At 37.2% G+C, this 14,508-nt stretch overlaps 1 long non-coding RNA gene across 1 annotated transcript; it reads left to right on the forward strand.

Moving 5' to 3' along the window:
• The first annotated feature begins 5,688 nt into the window (after positions 1 to 5,688).
• On the forward strand, positions 5,689 to 14,225 carry LOC148055875 (uncharacterized). Its single transcript, XR_015705196.1, has 3 exons — positions 5,689 to 5,834; positions 8,466 to 8,722; positions 13,390 to 14,225. It is a non-coding gene; the product is annotated as an uncharacterized LOC148055875 (long non-coding RNA).
• Positions 14,226 to 14,508: the final 283 nt, after the last annotated feature.

Below are 14,508 nucleotides of genomic sequence, written 5' to 3' on the forward strand. Positions count from 1 at the left end.
CTCTGAATGACCTCTTAAAGGAGATTACAACTCATGATCAGCTCTGTCATTAGTCTAATCAATATGATCCCATTATATTTGCTTCTTATTTATAGAGGCACTCATAGGAAAGGTTATCAGCAACCCCTGTGTGAGCATTCCTCTGTCCCTATGGATGCAGAATATGTCACCAACTGTCAGTCAGATCATCACTGACACGGACAAGAAACAGTGGCTGTGTGATTGGCCTATGCAACATACTATATTCTTCCAGAAGAATGAACATGAGTCCAAAGGGACCGTTGTAGATGTTGTTGAGCACGGAGATTTGGTGCAAATTCCCTGCTAAGTCAGTCAGACCAAATTATTTTTATGATGTATTTCTAAGGAGGCCCTTGGTAAAGATAATCGGTTTGCTACTTTTGTTTTCGACCAGTCTGCTTGCAAGGAGGTTAAAAAATACCTTTTTTATAATTCTCCCATAATCCTTACAGGAGTCCAAATGAGAGCTGTGAACCACTGAAACTTTGTTGGAAATATGCTGGGCTGAGCACTAGCATTGTTATTTCCAACATACAATACTAACAAATACAGAACTTCATTTTATTGTAACGACAGTTCTTTAACATTCCTGACAAACCATAGTAAGCAGAAGGGGTAAAAATGTCATTGTAGCTGGCTTAAAACTTGATTAGAGACCATGTGATTTTGAGAGTAAACTATAGGTGAGAAAATTCACATCCAAATTGTGGGAAAATACTATTTAGAGGGAGATGTTCCCATGCTGTTGTTTTGCTTTCTGCTTAGTATTATCACAAATCACAATGTTTCTGTGTCTACTGAGAGGAAAAATAATTGTGCAGAGTTAGGCTATTTCAGAGTTCCAGGAGGAGAGCTACATGAAGTTTATGAAGTAGCTGCATACAGAGCTCTAAGAAAAATCATTTACCATGCTTGGTGCAACCTTTATGTCCCAAAGTTCCCCAGATAAATTCGGAACAATATTTTATTAATACTGTCTAAGCATTTAAACTTGCACCAAAATAAGATAAGAAGAAATTAGTTTATTAATATCTCAGAAAGCATCTAACATCTAAATAAACACATTAAAAAAATCTTACCTATCAATGCCACTGCACTATAATCCATTATCTTAGACATTTGCATGTACTTCAGAATTAGACACCGATATTTGTTGATGACTTTATGGTCATGTCATCAGTTAAAGCTAATCAATACTTTCTTGTGACTTGCCTGGAATACTTAAAAAAGAGTTCAACATAAAATGTCCCAATATTAATATGAAAAGCCAAGTGTAGCAGTCTATGATGTTATGCATTTTCTCAAGCCTCAGCTGTCAAAACAGCTCTTGCGGGGTTTGATGGCTTTTTTTGCTTTTGTTTCATTTTCAACCTATGTATGATGAGCCATATTCTGTGTAACTTTGCTCTAAAAACATTCAGCTTCCATATCTAAATACAATGTTTTAGCTTTTCTATTGATTTTTTTTAATATTTATTATTTTATGATTTGTAAAATACCAAATTACTTCAAGTCTACGCTGTGATGGCTTATATAGGTGTCTTTGACTTCATATTGATTTTCTCTCAGAAAAGAACGGAACACAAAGAGTTCTACTTTTGCTTTTTATCATTCTGGTGAGAGGAAATTAACTGTTATACATACAGAGCAAAGCTCTTCCTATGGATAAAGCATACCTTAAATATTGTCAGAAAAGCCAGAGATAGAAAACTGGCAGCAGGTGGATGGCAGAGAGCCATTTCTCCAATTCAGTACAGACTACGTATGCTGAAGAACTCAGAAAGAAATAAGATCAGTATAAAAATGGTGCCAATTTATATTTTCCTGTTAGAAGACAATACTTATACCTTGGACAGAGTTTTGCTATAGATTCATCTTCAAAAATGCACTTCAATATGCCTAATAAGCTGATTTATCATAAGCTAAACTTAAGACTATTTAATCAGGAAAATTATTCCTTATTATCAGTTAACAAGTTTCTTATGGCAACTCTGAGTCCAGTCCTCAGAGAAAGGAAAATAAACAGAGAATTTTAGGGTAAAATGTGTTTTAAATGAGAATTACTTATAAAATTTTCTCAAGAAAGAATCAAGAAACTAATTCAACATTTCTGAAAAGGAATAGATTTCTCTCCTATGTGCCATTAAGAATTAACTCAAATCTTCATCATTTTCCTGAGTGAATTAGGTCAATGATAGCAATGGGTCAAAACCCAACTCATTGTGAATAAACATTCATCTACCAAACATTACAGCAAAATTTCTAAATCAGCAGTATTTTATCAATATTTATATATCATTTGACAGTGATTAAAATAGGTTCTTAGGCCTTCATTTTTAAAATATAGATTTTTTTTTAGAATCTTGCAGACAAAACATAACTTTTATTCAGGTTCTTAAGCTTTCAAAGATACACTGTCAGATTTATAAGGAATCTTTAAAGCATTCGAAAGAGTTTTTCTCAAGTAATAGATAACAGTGAGGCAGTTAAAAAAAAAAACAACACCCAAAACAGAATGATACAAAACATTTTAAGGCAATTTTTCATTTTCTCTAGATTTCTTGAATTATGTCCTATACTCTTTGCATTCTCAACAAATAAAGATTCATACAAACTGTTTCAGCTCTTTACTCCTCCTGTACAACCACACTCACCAAAATAAAACACAGAGGAAAAGGTGAAATTCAGACAGTCTTAGCACAACATCTCATTGTAGACAAACATTGGAAAAGATTTTCTGTATGAACCACATCCCTCATCAATATGGTATTACCACTGACTTCAGTTTGACCCTTGCTTTATATATTGTATGTATGATAACACAAAGTATCAAGAATCAGCATCATAGAGCCAAATGAAAACTGAGCAGAGAGTACAGCTATTCTTACCTTTTCATATGCTTATATAGCAATCAGTTCTTCCTCCTCTCTTTCATTAAATCAACTTAAAACAGACTCCTGGGAACTTCCAGATGAATTAATGGTGCCATTGACCCATAGTATTCTATCAAGATATTTATCTAATTTTCATTAGCAAAGGAAAAGAACATAGAAAACCACTATCTATATAGAGTTAGATTTCCCATATTTGCTATACCTGTTTTCAGAGAGGTGAAACTTAGTCCTGTGCCTAAAACTGGAGCAATCTCTGAAAGTTTGCATGCATACATTAGTGACTATGAGATCAGCTGCTTGCAATATATTTAGTTAATGTTGGATTTCATTACTCAGAACAGGGAATTACCTTTTCCTAGGCTTCTATGGCAGAAGTGTGTGCATAATAAGCCCAAATTGCATTCACACCAAACTGCATTTTCCATGTGATTTAGGCTCTTTCCCCATATTTTGTCTCTTCTGTAGCATATGATCTGCAAACTCAGAGGAAATAGTAGTCATACACACCTAATATCATGGAGCAAACAAGGTAAGTGTTAAACAGAAGTGAGCAAATTTTATCAATCAAGCATTTGAAAGAAGTCTGTTACATGGTTTCAGAAAGGCTACTTAGCCTAGACCTCAATAGCATTGGTAGGCATTTTTTCCCAGGCCTAAATAATAGTTTTTAGAGCTGAACAGCTGTAGACATAATATTCTCAGAATCAGGTTGTTAGCCAAAATAAGAAATGCAATTAAAATCCTTTTAAAGTCCATTTAATGAAAGCAGCAAAATACTCTTTGGCAGCTATGAAATCTGCTTTAGGGATGACCCCAGTTGTCTTTTGATGCTTGTAAGTTATGTGTTTTCCAAATAAGGTTTGCAGTTCATTGTTACCCATACTTTTTCTATCATAATGAAGAGTGCAACAAATTGGCATGTACAGTTGGATCACAGTAGAAATGACCTCCTGTAAATGCATTTGTAAACACCCCAGAGTGCTGCTATTGTTCAGTACTATTTCATTTCTTTACTCGTTATTAGAGTTTAAATTAATTTAGTGCATCTGAAACTTGCCAAACTGACTTCCAGGGAAGCTGAAGATTCTTGTACGGGGGGGGGGGGGGGGCGGGGGGAAATGATGCAAGTGGGATATTATCCACTGCAAGATCCTCTGACATTTTTGTGGAAGGATTGTCTGAAATGTGCATGTCTAGACAGTATTTATTCCATTACTCAGTTTATTTATTTCCTGTGCATAAATCACAATTATTTTAAAAATTTGAAAACGTTCATGCATAGGCTTATTTTTATACATAGAAGCAGACTTTTCATGAATATGAGAACATAAAATGTTGATCTCTTTATTTATGAATGTTATATATGACTATATACAACTGGATGATATAAGAACTGAACTAAACCTTTTTTTCATGTATAATGTAATTGGACATTGTATATGCCAACAAAGTTTCTTCTCAGGTGTCAGATTCTCAGTGGAGAACTAAAATGAGTCTTCCAGCATAAGTAAAAAATTAAGTCTTTTAGAAATGATGATCATGTCTTCAAATTCTATTAACAATGACTTTGAAAGATTGTGGCATTTGCCAAAAACTCATCCCAAGTTAAGCATTGAATTGTCATGTATCTCAGAAACTGAAGTGGAGGTATTTGTAATATACTGTCTAGAATGTGTCTTTCCAGTGGGCATAATACATTAAAAGATGAGAAAGTATTTTATTATTACCAGCTAATGAAGTAATTTATTCATTGAATTGTTTGTTGTTGTTTTGATATTTAATTTTTTCCCAAAATTTTCCCTTTCTTTCAGTTTTGTAATACTTAGTGCCCACAGCCAAACTCAGTTTCACTACTGTAGTTACAGCCAAACTAGTCTCACCATATGCTGCCTGTACTGTCTGTAGTCTCAAGTCTAACTTTTCTCTTTCCTCCCAGCTCTAGTTTTCTTTCAGAATTGTATCTTTCCACATGTGTTTTTCACGATGAATATATACATTACATAAAATGTATCCATTCTCTTAAAACATTACACTCAAGCATGTCTTTAAGGACTTGTAGAGAACTGCTAATGTAAAACAACAAGATGTCTCAAACAGCCTGGTGCTAAAACCACAATGCAGAGCGACGGTCGCTAGGACCCAGGACCGGACAGTACCCTGGAGTGAGCGTGAGGGAGGGAGTCCTGTGGAGACAGGGCGGCCTTGCCTCGGCCCCATTCCCCGTGGTCTGTGAAGGGTCTTATTCCCCCCACACACCTACTGCCTGGGGGACAGTCCTGGTATCACTCCTCTTGGTTTTGACTGGTCCCTGATGTAATTTTCCAATTAGCAAAACTTCTAACCACTTGTGCCTTGGGAAAGGAATTTGGGAGGGAGCTAAAAGATAACAAACTGTGGAAAACTAACGGCTCTAACCTTGAAGAAGAGCTAACAAGCTGACAAAAGTGAACATCTTGGCACCAAAGACTGGACAGTGGCCAGAGAAGATACAACTGCAGAAAGTAGGTGAAAGGTAAATGTGACGAGGGGAGATCACGACCACCGACTCAATTCAGAACCGAAAAGACTTGCCCTCCCCCCACCTGAAAGGAGCGTGCGTGCTAATTTACATAGCAAGCGAGGCTAATTTAAATACAGTAAACCAATAGTGTACGAAATGTTAATCACTAACCAATAAGTGTAAATTTAGGCGGGTTTATACTAATCATGTAGCCTGATAAATGTGCTGTAGTTTGTGTGTGGTGTGTGCTCGTGTGTGTACCGGTACTCGTGTTTACGTTCGTGCTCATGCTCGTGCGTGCGTGATTTGTGGAATTAATCTCACCGAGCACCCTGTGCAGAATTAACATCTCTATAAGAATCTTCTTCTTCCCTCACCGAATACCCTTGTTGGCAGGACCAACGCTGGATCCAGGACTGGTGATTCTCTCTCTCTCTCTCTCTCTCTCTCTCTCTCTCTCCCCCTCCTTGTTTCACTTTTCCTAAGGTGATTAAGTTGTTAAAGTTGTTAAATTGAGGTCAAGTACTGCATGGCCTACCTTGATTTTCTGTAAAACCGCATAGCTGGGGTGAATATAACTGTGAGAGGGTTGGCGGGTATCGAATATTTGTACTCAATATTTGTCTCTATAGAAGCTTTCTATTAAAGCTGGTGTTTGTGTACGGACCTTGAGTGTTGGCCCACCTTAATCCACACCGAGAGGATTTGTGAATCTTTGTCACTCCTCCCCCCTCCTCCCCAGGTGGGACGTGACAGGACTAGATTAATCCAATCTAATTTTAGACATTTACTGCATCAGAGAATAGCAGTGACCCTGTAGCCAATAGGAAGAGATGGGTTTTTCTGGATCAGCACCTAGAAAACCTATGGTTCTGACATGGATTCCTCAGATAAGTTCCAGAAATGGAATGGGATGAATCCAACAGTTGTGACCGATGGTGCCTCATGAGATGTCAAAAGCTTTCCCCCAGGAATTGAAAGGAACACTCCATCTGAGCACAGTCATGGCACAGTAATAATTTTTTATGATTGACCAGTTTTTCAGGATTAATGTGGCACACACTGAACACTGGGTCTGAGTCCACAAAATAATAGTGCTGTGTAAAATTATGATGTACCACAGTGGTTTTCTATTGGTTAGATTATTTCTTGTAATATTATGCCTGTTTGGATTTTTGGTTTTGGGTTTATTTTTATTTTGTTTAATACAGCTGAGGGTATTTTCTACTACATCTCATATTCTATATGACTCATAAGAGCACAACTAGAATTTGTTGGTGATGATAATTTATTAACAGAGCAGCACTTTCTCATTTGTAACTAAAATGATCACCAGATTCTCTCACTTTTGATGAATGATTTAGTAATATGACAAAAAATATGATCAGTAAATAATTAGTTTGACATGCAGGGGTAATACACGACTGATGGTATATGTACAGTTAATAATAAATTAACTGGATAACTTCTGTTAACTCAGTATGAGTAAAGCTGGTTGCAACAATCATTCTGATGAATTATGGATAATGGGAAGCTTAATGCCTATCTAAAAATAAAAAAGGGCAGGGGGGAAGTCAAGTAACTATAGCAGAGAACGACAGATAAGTTACCATAAATTCAACTTTCAGAAAAATTCAACAGCAAATAATAAAAAAAACCAAACTATTTGCAAGTACATAGGAGATAAGAGTGAAGTACACAGCACGCAGAATGGAGCTCTGTGAAGAACAAGTAGGGTCAAACCAACCTAAACAATCTAATCTTTCTACAAAATGACAAATAGGAAGGGATTGTATGCCATATAGTTTCACTTTTGTAACATATCTGTTGCTCTTTCATATGACATTTTCTTAAGAAAATGGGGGAAGTGTAGTTAAATGACATTGGGGTGGACATAAACCAGATTGGATATCCATAACCTCAGAGAAGGAAATAAACTGTCCTTCATAATCTTTATGTATCAGATAAGAAATAATGAGCTTTCAAAGCAACACAGAAAGTTCAGAATAGACACTGGGGAAACATGTGAAGGTAAGGTAGTGAATTACAGGCATAAATTGCTGGCGGAGTCTCTGCCATAGAAGTCTTTAAGAGAAGTGGAAAAATGTCTATGCAGAATCACAGAGAGAGCTGATTCTGCCTTAGGGCAGGGAAAAGGACTAGATGACCTCTCAATGCCGCCTTAGTCCTGTTTTTCTGAGATTATATTATGTAGATATCTAAATGTGAATACATTATTCAAAATGTTGTAATACCATAGTTAATATTTTATAATAATACTAAAGTAGTTAATACTATCCAATGAAGGACACTTGTACTGGTTTTTTTTACTTATAGTTTAAATTATGATTGGTATTTGAATGAATATTACTGAGTAAAAGTGCCTTCTATTACCTAAGATTTAATTTGTGAATCAATATCCAAGGAAAAGATTCAAGGTCACTACATTTTATTATAATTTCATAACTATAAATTTTATTCCCTGATAGGACCATTCAGATTGATAGATACAAAATTTTTATGAAAAAAGAACCAGTGGAACAGTTCCAAGGATTAAGGATGCGTCTGCTCTGGTCTCTTTTATTGTCAGTGAGATGAATTCTATTCATCTGTACAGTTTCAGCAAACCTTTCTGGATAGAGAAGGTGTTGAGTACTTCAGGCTTTTCAATATCCTATATAGCTAGATGTCTATCTCAGTCAGCAGCAGGCCCACATTTTGCTTTATCTTGCTTTTATTTCTCTACTTACCTGTAGAATTGCTTCTTGTTCCTCTTCATATCTCCTGTCATTTTCAACACCAGCTGAACTTTGATTTCCTTAATTCTCTTCCTAGAGACCTAGGCACTGTTTCTGTATTACTCCTGAATGGAGTGTCCCCAGCTCCACTCTGTATACTTGCTTTTTGTGCTTGGGTTCATCCAGGATTTCTCCACTGACTCAGCTGGCCTTCTGCCACACCTCCTTGTTCATATTGGGATTGACCTTCTTGCGTTTTAAGGAGTTTTTCCATGAAGAAAGCTGCATCTCATCAGTCCCTTTACTGTTCAGGTCAGCCTCCCATGGGATCCTGCCTATCAGTCCCCTGAAAAAGCTGAATTTCATTCTTATCTTCACTGCTGAAGGCCAAGTTCGCTATTCTGCCACACAGAAAGTGTACTGACGAATAGAAGTCATCTCATTGACAATAAAAGAGACCAGAGCAGAAGCTGGTACTAGAGCTGATGCACAACATGGATGATGGGATGGCCTTCACCCTCGCCAAATTCACTGACGACATGAACCGGGGAGAAGAGGAAGATATACTGGTGGGTAGGAGTGCCATTTTGTTAAGCTGGAGAAACCCAGTGAAATACAGTAAAAACAAATGTAAAGTCCTACACCTAGAATGGAGTCAACCCATGCAACAGGACAGGCTAGAAACCAGCTGTGCAAAGAAGGAGTCCGAATGAGTAGAAAATTGAACATGAGTGTCGTGGTTTAACCCCAGCCTGCAACTAAGCACCACACAGCCACTTGTTCACTCCCCCCCGGTGGGATGGAGAATCAGAAGAGTAAAAAGTGAGAAAACTTGTGGGTTGAGATAAAGACAGTTTAATAAGTAAAGCAAAAGCCACACACGCAAGCAAAGCAAAACAAGGAACTCATTCACTACTTCCCATTGGCAGGCAGGAAGTCTCTTGGAAAAGCAGGGCTCCATCACATGTAACGGTTACTTGGGAGGACTAATGCCATCACTGCAAATGTCCCTGCCTTCCTTCTTCTTCCCCCAGCTTTATATACTGAGCATGATGTCATATGGTATGCAATAGCCCTTTGGCCAGTTTGGGTCAGCTGTCCTGGCTATGCTCCCTCTGAGCTTCTTGTGCACCTGGCAGAACATGGGAAGCTGAATAGTGCTTGACTAGTATTAACATTACTTAGCAACATCTAAAAGATCAGTGTGTTATCAACAGTATTCTCCTAGTAATTCCAAAACACAGTGCTATACCAGCTGCTAGGAAGAAAATTAACTATCCCAGCCAAAACCAGGACAATGAGACAGCAGAGTACCATGCTGACTGCAGAGAAGACAGTCAGATTCTCCTCAGATATGCATAGTGAAAGACTGAGGTACAACAGACAGACATAAGTTATCGCAAAGAAAATTCTGATTAGATATACAGAAAAAAAAAATTCTTCATGGTGGTGGTGGTCAAGCACTGGAACACTGGAATCTGCGAACTATCCATCCCTATTAGATATTTTCAAATCTAACAAATCTAACAGAGCAGTCTAAATTCAAAGTTAGCCCGGCTTTAATCAGGAGCTTGGGTAAGATGACCTACAGAGTCCCTTCCATCCTAACAAATTTTTGTTGTATTTTTCTTACAATTTTTTCAAAATTATAGGAAATCTACCTGTAATATCGGATTCGTTGATTTAACATTAGCTTCTCTTTCAGAATCTCCTGTTCTTTCTTCTAGCTTCCTTAGCTGACACAATTTTAAAAAACTCCTGTTGAGATTTATTTCCTTCAGATGTTGTACTCCATTATCATATAAACCACTGCTTGGTCATGTTGTGACTATTTCTTTACATTTCATTCCTTTTGAACACTTAATCATTTTTGTTGCACTTTCCCAAACTCCTTCTGATTTGTTAACATATGTGTGATATTGAGGTTCCCAGAACTGAATTTATTCTTGCAGGTGTGATCACACTGGGGTCATATAGAAAGAAACTATTGTCTGCCTGCTGTGTGACATCAATGCGACGGATTCCTTGTTCTCTAACAATAATTCTCATTTCATTTAAAATAGGAAGGGGAATGATCATTTCTGTATCTTTACAAGCCTGATGATACACAAACACAGACATGCACAAACATGCAGACGTACACAGACGTATACAGACATACACAGTTCAGAGAGATTGAGCTATTTTCTACCTAACATCTGTTGTCCAAAATGATTGCCATAGGAAAAAAAAAAAAACAAAGAAAAAAAAACAAAGAAAAAAAAAAAAGAAAAATATTATCTTGGCCTTTTTATAGTAGGAAAAACAGGAAAAATAGCTGGAAATAATAATAATTAAAAAAAAAAAAAAAAGAACAGATGTAGGGGTATATTAGTCATCAATTAGGGATAGGATTATGATTCATTTCCCTTGAATGGTACACCCGGCCATATAGTGATCTGATGAAAGGATTTTATAAAAAACTTTCATTATGACAGTAAACTTTACTCCTTTTGATTAAATAAATCACAAAGTATAACTAAGCATGGACCAGAGGAAGATATCTTGGGATACAGGGAGTAGAAATGTTCTCAAAAGCTGTCTGCACTTAAAGCTAAGCTCTGCTTCCTTGGCAGACTATCATTTGGTTTCAAACTAGCAGTGTCATATAAGCCATCCCTTCTATTTTAGCACAATTTTCTTTCTCTGGTCTTGATCAGTTTGGGGAATCTCTCTCAGACTGTCCCAAGAGAATCATCTTCACAGCAAAAGCTTCTGGCTCCACTTCACACCTGACTCTCAGTGAGATGAAGCATAGACTAAAGGATCTTGCTCCCCCTCAATTATATTCCTAGATGAAATACAGTTCAGACAGGTCCACAGGAGAAGGTTACGAACTACAAGCAAGAAGTGAATTCAGAGGGTAAATGTGACAATTATTTTTCTACATGAACAAAACTGAGAAAAGCATTGGCCTTTTCCTTAAAAATGTATCACACTGAAAGTTCAATACTGATGTTTTTATAGTCTTGCTTCGCAAAAATGTCCCAAACAAACCCCCTAAAAATATATCTGACATGCACCAATTTTTTATGTAATCATTTGATTACACTTTTTAAAAAGGAAATATCTAGAAAGCACTGAAGCATTTCATGATAGATAATACTTTATAGATGAATAAAAAACTTGAGATAATCTATGTGGAGGTATTTACCCTTATCCTGGTATCCGCCCATTTAAAAATCACATTTTGCACCTCCACAAAATTCAATTGGAATATGACCTGTTTAAAACAGTTCTGGACTGCACACCATGTCATAAACTTACAAAATTTAAACCCAAAAGGAGCACAGAAAGATGATTTTGAAGATATTTTTGCATGTATTTTATCTGCTGGCACATTTGTCAGCTGATCATCAAGGGGTATACAGTGAAATTAATTTCTGCAAACATGGTCAGGATGGCTTGAAGGATGATCAAGGAGCTGACCTGGAGAAGACAAAGACGAGTAGGTCTCTCTCTAAGAGCTTCTGTCACTGAAAAGCAGTTTTCAAATTAATTTCTTGTCTCAGCTCGCTGAAGAGAGACTTTAAATCCAATGAAATGCTTCAGACATAACTGAATGTCTTCAGATAGGATCTAGTAGGAAGCTGATGAGGGAACATTTGACCCTTTCTGCCCACATTATAGAAAGTTTGCTCATTCTGGGTTCATAGTCTTCCTGTGTTTTTTTTTTCCTCAAGTCACTAAATATAGTTCTTTGGCTGTATATCATCACTGTGCATGTAGTTTTAATTGCTTGCTTAGCTACGTGAACTTTGTTCTGAAATCCTGCTAAAGCTCTTCCAGATGTTTGCTGAAGAAAAACACCATGGAAAAACAAAGCATGTAAAAAAGCACCTTCTCTTTTAATACCCTGTGCCACAGTGGTATAGTATATATTTCTGTTATTCCACAAGGAATTATGACTGTAGAAGCATATCTGCAGCCTAACTTGCCTCCATAACCCTTTGGTTGTATTCCTTTGCAGAGTCATTTTCAGTTTTTTTATTTAGTGTAATCACTTTTAACTCTGTCTCCACTTCTCTTTTTTTTGGGGGGGGGGGGGGGGACAGAGGGGGGAGGGGGGGAGAGGGAGGGAGGGAGGGAGAGAGAGAGAGAGAGAACACCCAGGAAAAACAAGTGATGCAACTGCTCACCACCTGCTGGCCAAGACCCAGCTGGTCCCCAAGCAGCAATCACTGCCCCCTGGCCAACTCCTCCCAGTTGAGCATGGCAGCATATTGTATGGAATAGCCCTTTGGCCAGTTTGGGTCAGCTGTTCTGGCTGTGCCCCCTCCCAGCTTCTTGTGCACCTGGCAGAGCATGGGAAACTGAAAAGTCCTTGACTGGTGTAAGCACTACTTAGGAACAACTAAAACATCAGTGTGTTATCAACATTATTCTCATGCTAAATCCAAAGCACAGCACCATACCAGCTATTAGGATGAAAATTAACTCTATCCCAGCTGAAACCAGGACAGTCAGTTCTGTAAAAATATCTAAGTGATTAAAAGTCACCTGACTTCAAACAGACATTTTGCTGACTGATTTCCCCTATTTTCTGTTCAGAAACAGAAGAAAATCCCATCAGATCTTCCACCAGTTTGGCTTGCATATGACACCAGACAGACAAATTTTGTCTTGTTTTGGCATATGTTTATGCCATTCCTAGCATATTATATTGCTGACCTTTCCATAAATATAATATTTAAAAAGACATATTAGTTTATTTTCCTTTATCATAAACTAATTCAAAGGCATTTTGAGTGTGACCATAATTAGTATGACAACGTTCTCAAAAATGCTTGTGTAGAATAAAGCACTAGAAACTAACAGTATTTTACTCATTATAATGCTGGTGCTAGTGAGATCACAAACATATCATCATTCTTGTTTCTTGATCCTGAGTGTCACGATTGTGTCTTTTTTCACCAAAGCGCATGCTTTATTTGCCCTATTTTCCTGCTGAAAACACAGAGGCTTTAGTGGGTATTTATGCTTTGTGATGAAGGATAGCCCTCTTTTTGAACTTGAGCTCTCTTCACATGTAGAGCCAGACAATAATATACAGGACAAATAGAATTAATTATAATGCCAGCTATGAATATTAATGCATGAAACATAATCTTACATTTTAGGATAAGTATTCTTATTCGAGACTAATAATCAGTATCTTTTTTTCTAATGATGGGCTTCCCTAATCTCTTTTCAACAGCACTGCTGCTAATCAACATGAAGCAAGCTACCACATTATTCAGAGAACAACCGTGCCTCTGTGGTCTGAACAGTAATGGAGTCTGACAACACATTATAAACCAAACTTTATTGAGGCAGTAAGAAAGATGAGCAACAATGCACCCATGCGGTGATTCATCTGATCACTGATAGCAAACACAGGGTCATAAGCGATGCCATGGCTCCAGTGGACTATCAGGGACACTTAATGTCCAGGTCATCTGACAGCAACAGTTATCGTGCAAATGACTTTTGAACATGGGTAAGAGTTGTGCCCCTCCTTAGCTCCACCAATGGTAGTGTGAGTTGAGATAATCATACCTTACATGGCAGTAGCATGTCCTACATGTCATCTCAGATGATGTGGGTGGCATCCTGCCTACGTGATGATATTGATCATGAGGCAGGGTGTCAGCCTCCAAGAAAGGACAGACTTGCACAAACAGAACAAGCTTGTAATAAAGACGGTCCTATAAAATTCCTGACAATTCTCAGCTTCTGTTGTATTGTCAAGATTAGATCTGAAGGTAAAAAGTAATATGAATAAAGGGATTTTTTTGTGTCTGTAGAGAGTTTTATTTGATATGGCAAACTAAAGGTTGAAGACAGAGTGAAGTTCAAGCTAGAAATAAGATGGAAAAATAAGGACAGCATATTATATGAACTGATTGTCTACAGCACCAATAGATATACATCTGGCAGCTTTAGATGAGTTGTCTTCATTTTTCCAAATAATATCCTCTGGTTCATTCATTGTTGCTTGATAGGAACTCTGCACAAAATGAAAACTGCCACTTGCCAAGTGTCAGACTTCTAGACAAAATGTCCATCAATAAAAAATTCAGATAGCAACATAAAATTTATGGAATGATATTTTCTGAACACAGTGGTTTTGAGAAGTAAGTAATCATGATTTTTTTTTTTCCTATTTAATTACAAACTAAGATTTGTGTGTAGAAAAGGTAGGTTTAATTGTCTATCAGTATACTTTTATTTTGCTGGTGGTGGGAATATGATTCTGCAATGAAAGCAAATAAAGGTGTGGTTCATGATTATGCCTCCTAAAAGATTTTTTTCTGTTTGTTGCTCTGTGTATGAC

This window comes from Nipponia nippon, unplaced genomic scaffold (genome assembly GCF_047370975.1).
Source record: "Nipponia nippon isolate SJK-2023a ecotype South Korea unplaced genomic scaffold, ASM4737097v1 scaffold_2, whole genome shotgun sequence".
Lineage (NCBI taxonomy): Eukaryota > Metazoa > Chordata > Aves > Pelecaniformes > Threskiornithidae > Nipponia > Nipponia nippon.